Raw genomic sequence first — 12,868 nt, forward strand, 5'->3', positions numbered from 1 at the left:
TTCGACAATGCTCTCATCAAATTACGCACTTTCAGCTTTTTTTCGGAAAAACATTTCCATGATGTCAGTATCACAGGCACTTGAAGGGATTAAAATAAAACTTCTTACTACTGCTTGACTGTAAATTATAGTATATAAAAGGTATTTCAGCCGCCATCTTTGTTTTCACGTCTTCAAGACATTTCGCCTGCTATCATCTCACAATACTCACTAGTTCTAACACTTCCCGTCGTTTTTATTGCCAACGAGGCCTTATTTGATCATTATTCAGATTCCGATGTAATTAAATTGGTCATTTTACAGCGTTATAGTCAAGCAGTAGTAAGAAATTTTATTTTAATCCCTTCAAGTGCCTGTGGTCAGTATCTATAAATGTTAAACATACATTCAATCTGATTAAAACACAGATCCTATTTCATTTCAAAATTTCGTTTTAACTGTCTTCACAATACTAGGGTCTGGACGGGTTGTTATATAACAGGCGTTCTAGTTGATGTGAGGAATTAGCCAATGAAACGGTCTGTTACGGCGAGTTATGGGCGTGCTCTGCACTCAAGAGTGGGTAAACCCTCAACGCGGATTGATTAATCAATGTCTGGCGTCGTAGGGTCAAAAGCAGCTCGTATGACCCCCGATGCGACCTCCCAGTACAACTGGTCAGATCTGCATTTAATGAAGGCCATCGAAAGTATAAACAAAAGAAACAAAATATAGATCTGTGTTTGAATCAGATTGACATACATTATGACGTCACATTAATAATGACGTCATTGTATTAATCATATTAAACATACATTATGCAAGAGCTAAATCTGCCTATTGCAGGTTTTTCTTTAGGCCCGAAATGTTATCTAAATTATCAATTAAACATTAGTTAACGTATCTAGACCATAATCAACTCTCGATGTTTACTGGATTTGAATACATTGTTGATGGATGATTTAACGTCAAAGTAGATAAGCGAGACTTGTTTTTTTATCGTACCGAGGCAGGCCTAAAATTCAAACCGGTTCATAGTGGACCAATTTGACTGAAATTTTCAGCATATTCTCGTTACGTTATCTATTTTTTAACTATTATAGCGAGAACTGTCATCTCTTTGTCTTATCTTCCATAATGGCCCTTTAAAATGGTATTATACTTGAAGGTAGGTACCCAGACAATAAAACAATAAGCCGACAGCGGTTAAATTTTCTCAGTTTTCCCTAAAGGTTGTTATATTGTGTTTATGTGGGTAAATATATACATCGTGGCAATATCTTTAAACTGTCACGTACAAGCGCGGTTTCAAAACTGTGTCACTTGACTTCTGATTCATAGCGGACGTCAGACCATTTGGCCGCACAACTTTAGACATTCTAGTAATTATAGTTCAAAGTACACCAGAATGCGAGAGAGAGAGAGAGAGAGAGAGAGGGAGAGAGATAGAGAGAGAGAGAGAGAGAGAGAGGAGGTTTAACGTCCACTCGACAAAACTAGGTCATTTCGGGACTAACATATGGTTGTTTTTTATTTCAATAATTCCCTTGCGCGTAAGTGTTTTTAGCAGTGGGAAGAAACCGGAGGACCCGGAGAAAACCCACGAGGTTGGACAGGCTACCCTATCCCTTGTCAAGTACATCCGGGAATCGAAACCACGCCAGTTGACTCAATGACAGGCGCTAACAATTCGGCCTTCCACCACCACCACCCTACGAAGTAAACCAGGGCTCTAATTCTAGAAGCGATTCACGGAAATCCGATATGGTTTCTTTCTTAACTCCATAATCTGGACAATACATACATATCTTATGCACAACGAATCATATATTGTGTTACAAGGGCGTTCAAAAACATTCAAGAGTTCAATAGGCGTAAAAACACAAAATAAAAAAAAAACATGTATAAATTTTTGAAAAGATCGGGAGATAAATTTTATTATAGTCTGTAGAAACTGTTCACGGCAGACGGACGGACAATAACGACAGAAAAAAAAAATCACATTTTAATAAAAAGAATAGTGTTCATTACTTTGAATGGCTTTTTAAGATATAATCTTAAATGAAAAAAAAATGTAATTATTATTATTATGTAAATATATTAAGCAGAGCTTAAACAATTTTGTAACATTACCATTTTTTTGTATGTTAAATCTGAATCGAATTATCTCCTAAGCTGTTACATTCAGAGTTAATTACGCATCAAATGACGTGTTAGTTTGGGTTGAATAATAAGTTAATTTGCATAGATCAAAACCGCTCCCCCCTGAAAACCACCAGCAGTGAATTATTTAAAGATTATAAACACCATTGAGTTTTAATACGGAGATTTACATTTTTTTTCAGATATAAATTAACTGCAGCTGTTGGGAGAAAAGAGGATGAGGGATAGGTTAGAGCACAGGTCAGGATCTCTGCTTCGCTGGAATTTACATAATACATATATTGTCACGTGTTGTAATTGTAAAGTTTCCATGTTACGTGGCGTAAGGCGATTAATAAACTACAACAGGCTGTAAACAGGGTCTTAACATTTCATTAAATTTGATTTTATGCTTTAACGGCTTTTAGAGCATATTTTAGGACTACACTATATGGAAGACCAAACAGCTCTTTATTCTTAGTTCTTAGTTCTTAATTCATAGTCCTTAATTTTTATTTCTTCATCTGTTGTCGTATTTCGACATATGTACACTAAAATTAACATTTGTATCTTAAAATCAATATTTGTTTCACAATCAGACATTTTTCATATCAGATTGGTAAAATTTATTGTTGTTTAATTTAATTGTATTTTAATATAAAGATAAAATTTATTTTAGTAAATTAAAAAAAAAAATCTGCATTTACATTTCATCATAGACATACAACGAAAAACAAATCTCGAACAACAAATTTCCAAATACAAATCTCCAAATACAAATCTTGCAAAATATTTCTCCAAAAACAGTTCTTCAAAAAAAAAAACCCCACTAAATAAAGAGCTTTTTTTTCTTCCATACACCACACAGCTTACATGTGGTATGGTGATATTGCGATTGTATCCAGGGTTTTAGCTGCTCTTAACATTTCATTAAATCTAATTTTATGGTTTAACGGTTTTTAGAGCATATTTTAGGCCAAACCACCACGTGCTAGATTATATATTTAAATTTTCTAGAAGTCGATTAAACGGCTGTTATTTGTCAAAAGAGCTCAGCACTACAACAAGTATTTCAAACAAAATAGCAAAAGCATGGCGTATCAATAATCAAAATGGCGTGAAAACCCCGAAAAGGTTACAATGAATGTAATTTTACGCTATTTAACTTTTATAACATTTTTTTTTTAGCATCTGTATGTAAAATATTCACCAAGCCATGTCATGTATGATAGACTGCTAAGATATTTTGAAAGATTCGTGCCACATGGGATTCGAACCGGGCCATTCTATTGGTAATGCTAGATTCCGACTAACACGATTCGCGCTAGGATTGAAATCGTGGTTTTAATGTGGAGTAATCGTAGTGATCCTATCAGGTCTTATCATATATTGAGGTCTGTCGTAGCAATCGTGTTGATCGGATCGAAACGTATCCGAACGTATCTGCACGTACCAGATCGTGCACTCAATAGGGACAATCCTATCGTTACGCATCCCACCACAGTGGTAACCTAGTATACGTGCGGGGGGGGGGATGGCTGAATGGTTAGCGTGTGCGCGCTGTATCATAAAGTATGTCATTGAGTCAACTGGCGTGGTGTCGAATCCCCGGTTGTACGTGACAAGGCGTAGGGTCGCCTGTCCAACCTCGTAGGTTTTCTCCAGGTCGTCCGGTTTCCTCCCACTACTAAAGACCCCCACGCGCAAGCGAATTATTGAAATAAAAAATTAAACCATATGTTAGTCTCGAAATTACCTAGTTTGTGTCGAGTGGACGTTATACCCCATTCTCTCTCTCTCTCTCTCTCTCTCTCTAGTAATCTTGCGGACAAAAGGACATAGATTACACAGACAGATTAAGTGAATGGATCCGCGGGCCAACCGTAAGCGTCCACTGCGCTGTACACTCCCGGGCCTGTAATGATATACTTGACTCAAATTGAAAAACAAACAGAGAAAAACTTAGCAATGATGCGATTGGTCTTGACAGTTGTCTGTAACTTGAATGGCATAAGTCGACGGCGATAGTCTGTCAGTTGACGTTACAATAAAAAATAATATATTTGACCGATAATAAGGACGATAATTCGGATTGATTTTCTGAAAACGCTAAAAATTAACAATTTCTTTCACTCCATGCCGAGACAACCTTATTTTGAATCTTTGTAGCCTCGATTGTCATTGTTCGTGTTGTCACGATGAGTAACAAAGTCTCGATTATCCATTTTTGCGTTAAATCATGAACGGACGTTGAACAGATCAGATTCAAATACATTGAAAATCGGACAGATAAGATTGCATCGGGAGATGGTTAAGGTATTTTCATGTTAATAAATATCTAATTAATAGTTTATATAACATTTCAGGCCTAACATAATGTAATGTTCTTGCATAATGTATGTCTAATACAAAAGTAATAAAATATGTCTCCGATTTTTGCTATAATTAAATAAGATAATTAACTATATTTTAGTAGATAATCGTTTACGTAGTAATTCAATTATAATCTAATTTAAAATTCTGTTGAAGTTTTTATTTTTTATGTTAGATAATATTTTACTTAGTGAGTCAATATGAGTGAACTTCATTACTGAATGGCTTCTCAAGATATAATCTTAAATGAAAAAAAAATGTAATTATTATTATTATGTAAATACATTAAGCAGCGCTTAACCAATTTTGTAATATTACCATTTTTTTCTTTTGTTTTTTTATATTAAATTTGAATCAAATTATCTCCTAAGTTGTTACACTGAGAGTTAATTACGCATCAAATGACGTGATATGTCAATATGAGTGAACTTCACTCAGTGAAGATATGGAACCATCGGTCGTTACTGATATCAGTGACACGCAGACACGCACCTGTACGGCTGGTATTCCTCTTATATAAATACTTATATAAATCCTGTTTATTTTCATCTGACGACCACCGGGAGAGAGATGGTTTAACGTCCACTCGACACAAACTAGGTCATTTTGGGTCTAAGTTATGTTTGAATTTTATTTCAAAAATTCGCTAGCGCGTAAGGGTCTTTAGCAGTGAGGGGAAATCGGACGAAAACCTACGAGGTTGGACAGGGGAACCTACTCCTTGTCACGTACAACCAGGGAATCGAAACCACGCCAGTTGGCTCAATGCAAAACCTTATGATACAATGCGCGCTAACAAATCGGACAAATGCCAATGGCGCATCCCTGCTTTAACCGTACCATTAAATGACACCCTACAGTTATAGTTATAGTCCAAGAGCCAGTGACGAAATAACTGCCTCATAAGTAATAGAAGGTTTGACCATATTAATTGGCTGCTATTGATAGGGCAGATTCAAAACACCCAGTCTTACGAGGTTCCAGTGGGGCATTTGGCTGGGAGGGGCAGATAAAAAGGGTCAAAAAGGGCTAAAATTTGCCTCATAAGTAATAGGATCAGAATTATTTCTAAAATGTTGCCATACAATGTACGAATATAAAAAATATAAATCTGAACGGAAAAAGTGGGGCCATGCCCTTTTCTGACTGCCTTAAGAAGTGTCGACGGGGGGCCAAAATTTACTACAGTTATAGTTAGAGTTACGGATCCCGCGGTGGCTCAGTGAATAGTCTAACACGTGCGCTATAAAATATAAGGTTTGTCATTAAGACAAGTGACGTGGTTTCGATTTCCAGCTTAAATATGATGAGCCATATGGTTAACGCGTGCGCTTGGCATCATAAGTTTTGTCATAAGTTTTGTCATTGAATAAAGTGGTGTGGTTTCGATTCTCCGCTTGTACGTGACATGGAGTAGGGTCGACTGCTCAACCTCCTCGTGGGTTTTCTCCGGGTTCTCCGGTTTCCTCCCACTGGTAAAGACCCATACGCGCAAACGAATTATTGAAATAAAATTGAACCATATTTTAGTCCCAAAATGACCTAGTTTGAGTCGAGTGGACGTTAAAGCCATCTCTCTCCCTCCCCCTCTCTCTCTCTCTCTCTCTCTCTCTCTCTCTCTCTCTCACTTTGAAGAATATTATAGAAAAGTTTAGGGAGATCTAAGGAAGAGTATAGTTTCAGGCGCATTGGGGATGTTCAAGGATATACCCTCAAACCCCGCCCGAGATCTGTCGCTCTCTCCAGATAACAATCTAAAATTAAACTCGACTAGTTGTTTTTTGGGGGGATGTAAACATTTCAACATGTCCAGTTTCAAAAGATAAAAACAACAAACAGAGAGATTCTCTCTCTCTTTCTCTCTCTCCCTCTCCAGATAACAATCTAAAATTAAACTCGACTAGTTGTTTTTTTGGGGGATGTAAACATTTCAACATGTCCAGTTTCAAAAGATAAAAACAACAAACAGAAAGACTCTCTCTCTCTCTCTCTCTTTCTCTCTCCAGATAACAATCTAAAATTAAACTCGACTAGTTGTTTTTTTGGGGGGGATGTAAACATTTCAACATGTCCAGTTTCAAAAGATAAAAACCACAAACAGGGAGATTATGTCTGGAATCTTGTCGTCGTTAGAGACCGTTATTACAACACTCAAATACCTTGTTAAAAAAACATTTCAACATTTCATTAAATTAACTCAAACGCTTTGTGGAATTTTAAAACTCTTGTAAAAAGCGAGAAACCTGGTAAAAGAACTCGCTAGATATCTGTCTGTTAAAACTGTTAGCTGTGCAAGTGGGTGTTTGCGGTAATTAAAATCATGTGGAAGTCTCCTGGGGTCTTGGCGGTAGACATGCCTGTCTGGATTTACGTTTCGGTAATAAACATTCTAAAACAGAAATTAATTGTTTAAGTTGCCGATAGTGATGCTGTATTAAATTTGAAATTTTGTGGGCAACTCGGCAGGGTAATAGTATGGAAGCCTATAGGGATCAATAGATCGATAGATATCGCAATATTAAGTTGGTAATATATCAACATATTGTGATTGTTCTGATGATTTTATCTCTGAAAAGACAATTTTTGCCGAATTAATTGAGTCAACGCGCTATGTTATATGTCCCCATTTCGTTTTAAATGTGCAAGTTTGCGTAAAGATATTGCTATTCTGAAGCTTTGTCAACATATTCCAGAAAATATCGCCTTGCGCTATGTCGACGTGTGCATTTAAAACGAAATGACGACATACAACATAAACTTATTCAATTAACTCGGTAAAACTTGTCTGTTGGCTCTAAATCATCTCAATTATCGCAATATGTTGACATATATCTCGGTATTGACCGTTATACGCTTGTTGGCTAACTGTTCAACTAACATATGGTTTAATTTTATTTCAATAATTCGCTTGTGCGTAGGGGTCTTTAGCAGTGGGAGGAAACCGGAGGATCCAGAGAAAACACACGAGGTTGGTGAATACAACAGAGCACAAACCGAATTAAGGCGATAAACATGTGAGTAACCTAAAGACACCAGGGGGAGTCACGTGGCTAGCCTGGAGGTCGGGTGTTCGATCCCTGCATTGGCCGAGAAAGTTCATTCAGATTTTCCGGCGTGGTTCCCCCTTGCCTGTGATTCATGTCATTGGGCCTGACAAGGACAGCTGTCTAGTCGTTCGGATGGGACGAAAAACCGTGGTCCCGTGTGCACGTTGGCGTGCACGTAAAAGATCCCTTGACAGTTGGAATTAGGTATAAGAGTAGGCCGTAGTGCCGCTGTCCGGGAAAAATTTCCCTCATAGCACACTGTATGGCGTATGCCCGTCTTCATTAGCCCAGTTCGGAGCAGAACAGTAGGACGTTAACCCCCATTTCATTTCATTTCACCTAAAGACAACAACAGAACTCTGTACTAGGTTCCCACTGTTGAGCGATAAGTTACGATAGGATTGTCCGCGGTCTTGTCCTGCAGATACGATCGAAACGATTACTACGACTGACCACAATATATGATAGGATCACCGCGATTAATACCATGACTTCAATCGTAGCGCGAATCGTGATAGTGGGAACCTATCAATACATATTAACTCTAAAATCCACGATGGCGCAATGAGAAAGAGCGTCAACTTGGTTTGTTGAGAAAGGAATTGACGTTGGCTGAACGAGTTAGTCACTGGCTCGCTAACCGGGCAATCATGGTTCGATTCAGGTATTCCCAGTCAGATTTCTCCGTGTGGAGGCGGAGGGTCCGGCAAGGAACAACGTCTAGTCGGATGTGAAGAAGTCTGCAGCCGAGTGTACATGTTGTCGTTCACATAAAAGAAACCTTGGCAGTAGGCATGATGTATATCTATTTTCATTAGACCGGTTGGAGAAAAAAGTAGGACGTTAAACCCCATTTCATTTCATGAACACGCTGGCTTTTAACCCTTTCTCTGTACCCGAATTGATGTAAAAATAGTAACCGTAATGTTCATAAGACAACGTTCTCAGTGACGTCACATGACGTCAATATTGTCTCAATACATAAAGGGTATATACGCCTCATTTTAATAGCTAATATTTCATAACATATTTCTCATAATATTTAATAGCTAACATTTCATAACATATTACTCATAATTTTATGACAACTGTCTGATTTTCTTCCTTTATTATCTAGTTACAGTTGGACACAATACTGTGGTTATTTTCACTCTAACAAAGGTCATACTGCTGGGGTTATTTTCATTCTTAAAGAGGTTATACTATGGTTATTTTCACTCTTAAAGAGATAATACGGTGGTTATTTTCACCCTAAAAGAGACCATACTGTTGGGATTATTTTTACTCTTAAAAAGACAATATTGTGGTTATTTTCATTCTTACAGAGACGATACTGCTGTGGTTATTTTCAATCTTAAAGAGATAATACTTTGGTTATTTTCACTCTAAAATAAATAATACGGTGGTTAGTTCCACTCTAAAAGATATAATACGGTAGTTATTTTTATTCTAAATAAAGTAATATTGTGGTTATCTCTAAAAGAGACCATACTGTTGGGATTATTTTCACTCTAAAAGAGACCAAACTGCTGTGGTTATTTTCACTCTTAAAGAAATAATATGGTATTTATTTTAACTCTAAAAGAGATAATACTGTGGTTATTTTCACTCTAAAAGAGACCAAACTGCTGTGGTTAAAGAGGGAGGCCTAACAAGGACAGCTGCCTAGTCGTTCGGGTGGAACGAAAAACCGAGGTCCTGTGTACACATTGGCGTGCACGTAAAAGATCCCTTGACAGTTGGAATTCGATATAAAAGTAGATCGTAGTGCCGCTGTCCGGGCAAAATTTCCCTCATAGCACACTGTATGGCGTATGCCGGTCATCATTATTGCAGTTCTGAGCAGAACAGTAGGACGTTAACCCCCATTTCATTTTGTAGAAGAAAGGTCAAAATAAAATAATCATAAAGATAAACGCACTAAGAAAGACAAATTTAGAAAATAACCTGTCTTAGTGTTTCCTAGCTGTCTTATTTTTCAGGAAGAAAGAATAAGACAAAGTGTAATACTATAGAGGTTATTTTGGTACTATGAAAGGTGCTCTGTTTAAAATATTGAAGTGGTTAAACAAATGGGTGACAGCGAGAAATCGGCTAAGTAGGTATTTTGCAAGATTCAACTTCTTTAGACTAACTCACAGACAGACCCTGGCATCATCAATTGCTGAAAGTAGGTTACTAACGTCCAGAAGTCTGGTGCGCAGATTAGTACAATTAAATAGAATAATGTTGACGTACTTGCCCCGCCCTAATAGCTGACATACTTTCTAAAATATTAAGAAAGAGCGAGGTTAAATTTCCCTTTAGATACCATTCGGAGTTCCTGGGGAAACATCATACCCACAGTCTCCTCGGCTTAGGGGCCAGGGTCAAGACACTATTTAGACATCCTAGGAGAGACATCATTCGGAGTTCCCGGGGAAAATCATACCCACAGCCTCCTCGGTTTAAGAGGCTAGGGTCAAGACACCATTTAGACATCCTAGGAGAGACATCATTCGGAGTTCCCGAGGAAAATCATACCCACAGCCTCCTCGGCTTAGAGGCCGGAATGGCTCTCGCCACAGAACACGCGCTAAGTGATAGAGAACTTATATTTAGCTTATATTTAATGTCATAGCTATGTGTGTGTAGTTCCCTGTATATAAACGTTGTATTATGGATGTTATAAGGATATAAAAAACATAGTTAAATGAAACAAAGTGTTCCAGAGTCAAACAGTTTGATACACAACGTGACGTCAAAGTTAGTTCCTAATTGATCACAGCGTAAAGTCCTACCCAGACACAGCATAGTGTCACAAAAGTTGGTCACAGTAGACTAACATACGATAAACTTGTGGTTACGTGCCATCTAAACACTACCACTGAATTTCAATTTTAAAAACTCGTGCGCAACCTTCTATTTCATATCAATATAAAAAACATTTCAAAGCATTCTGGACTTTTAACTCTGGTGATAACCTTTTGTTAACTGTATTACAGCCTTTTGTTGGGATAAAGTCTAAAATTAGATATATGTTATACTGGCACGCGCGGGATAATTGGTTACAAAAATATATAATTATCAGTTTCCGGCAAGTTGCTTTAATGTTGACTGAGGTTTGCGGTAGCTGTTATAATTTTTGAAGTTTTATCTTTAAGTGGTTTAATCCTCGAGTGCCCATTACACAAAATTGTCATTAGGAAGCATTTCGAAGGAAGATATTTAAATATGAAATTAAAGAAGAAAAAACCCACACAAAAATGTGTGTATGAAGAATATATGATCCGTGTAATGTAATACAGGGTTTCAAATGTCATTTTTGTGGAGAAAAAAAACCAAACTTTTTTCTGGCTGAGAGGCAAAAAACAAAATGTATAAGTCGCTGGGACTTATATTCCCACAATGACGCACATTATGTTTATATAAAAATAGTATTTGATGACACCAGGGCCCTATTTAGAGTCCCTATTATAGTGCCCCATTATGTATGTAAAATTCAACATAAAAAATGCTTTCAAATGTAATTTTCTGAAGACATAAGCGTCATTTTGCTGAGAAAAAACAACAAACGGTATTTTTTCTGGTCGGAATTCAACATAAAAACGGCTTTTCAAATGTAATTTTTCTGGTTGGAATTCAACATAAAAGCGGCTTTTCAAAGAAATAATCCTAGCCAAACGTCATTTTGCGGAGAAAAAAAACAACAAAATGTATTTTTTTTCTGGTTGGAAGAGTAAAATAACCAAACTGTACAAGGCGCTAGAAAATACATCCCCTTTTAGAATAACTCACAACATAAGTATATGAAATAAGATATCTGATGCCTGCTACCAGGGCCCAACTTAGAGTCCCTAAAAACTAAACAGATTGCAGTTCTCCAATATATATATACGTATGTGTCATTCAGTATAAAAATGGCGTTTTAAACGTCATTGTTCTAAAGAAAATATCCAACGAAGTGACATTTTGCGTAGAAAAGACCCAACCAAGTGTCATGTTTCTGGTTGGAAGGGTAACAACACGCAAATTGTATAACGATTATAAATTGCAACATGATCGAATGCTTGATGACGACAGGACCGGATTAAAACCATCATAGGCTATAAACACTGAACAGATTATGGTGTCACACGATATTAAACCGAAAAATAAATGTTCATATTTCGAAATGAAACAATAGATTTATTATTGAGCATCTCTTTGTTGACTCGTTGACTCTGATACTGTTGTACCAGTGATCCACGACCAGTTCGGATCTAGATACACTCCTTCTATTGGTTCCCCCACCCCTTTTATTGGTTCCCCAAAAAGGTACCTTTTTTTTCTTTTGTCTTAGTGGTTAATCCATACAGATCGACAGCCCAACCCCTCGGTTCAATAAAAACAGCCGGTTCAGTAAGAACAGCCTGACCAATAAGAACAACCGGTTCAATAGTAACATGTGATGAATGTGATATTATACTGTTTTAAAATACAGATGTGCCGTCATCTTTGATGTTGGCGTACCATTATTTCAAGCGTACAATATTTATACTAGTTTAAAAATTGGACCCGCGTATTTCATTGAAAAGCACGTGCCGGATAGTGTCTGTATTTGAAGTTGTTTAATGGTCTCGTGCAAGACATGGCGTAATATAAATATAGCACTCATGACATATCAATATATTACTTAATGCCGCGCACTCGACCATTAAATTACACTTAATAAATATCTTTCATAAAATAATATTTACCTGTCTCGTGCTGGTTGTGTGTACCTGTCTTCACGTGATCTGTGTTCGCCCACAATGGCGTCTGTTTCACTGGGTTCTGGCCAATACATTTTTTTTCTGTTATCTTGCTTGAACTTTTAAAGTTAAAAAGGTTTTCTGAAAATAACAACGGATCATTAAACTTGTGTTTTACACGGCACCAGAATCAAAATCGTTCTTCACAGGTACCCTTTCTAAAAACATTTTTGGAGGAAAAAGAATATTATTATAACCCCCGCCCCCTATCCACACACACCCACAACTTCCCAACCCATAACGGTCGCAGTGAGTATGGATTTCTCAACGTTTCAACTAGATACACAATTCAAAAAAGATCAACAATGAAGATCAATGACCTACTAATGATATAAGCAATCGACCGGGATGATCTGATTCCTTGCTGGAGGGAAAGGATGCGCCGGAGATCGTGTCTCTGCTCGCTCCATTCACACTCTCAAGTGGGTTGAATTTTACAGTTGTTATTATAATTCGACATTCAGTTGTCCTTGGCCAGACAAAAACAAAAGAAGCCTGTATATATATTTGACGAGGTAATTGAGTTCGCCTCATGTTTAAATAAATATATTTCAA

The 12,868-nt window shown here is 37.2% G+C and overlaps 1 long non-coding RNA gene across 4 annotated transcripts in view; it reads right to left on the minus strand.

Moving 5' to 3' along the window:
- The window catches only part of LOC126812163 (uncharacterized), a 37,215-nt gene that overhangs the window by 10,786 nt on the left and 13,561 nt on the right, over nt 1–12,868 (minus strand). For 3 of the 4 annotated variants that reach the window (XR_007675822.2, XR_007675821.2, XR_007675823.1), the window contains exon 2: nt 12,260–12,394. This is a non-coding gene — a long non-coding RNA (uncharacterized LOC126812163). Of the gene's footprint in view, nt 1–12,259; nt 12,395–12,637; nt 12,759–12,868 lie in introns of those variants that run through there. The other variant, XR_007675824.1, reaches the window with a different exon arrangement.

Source organism: Patella vulgata, chromosome 2, assembly GCF_932274485.2.
Source record: "Patella vulgata chromosome 2, xgPatVulg1.2, whole genome shotgun sequence".
In the NCBI taxonomy this organism is placed as follows: domain Eukaryota; kingdom Metazoa; phylum Mollusca; class Gastropoda; family Patellidae; genus Patella; species Patella vulgata.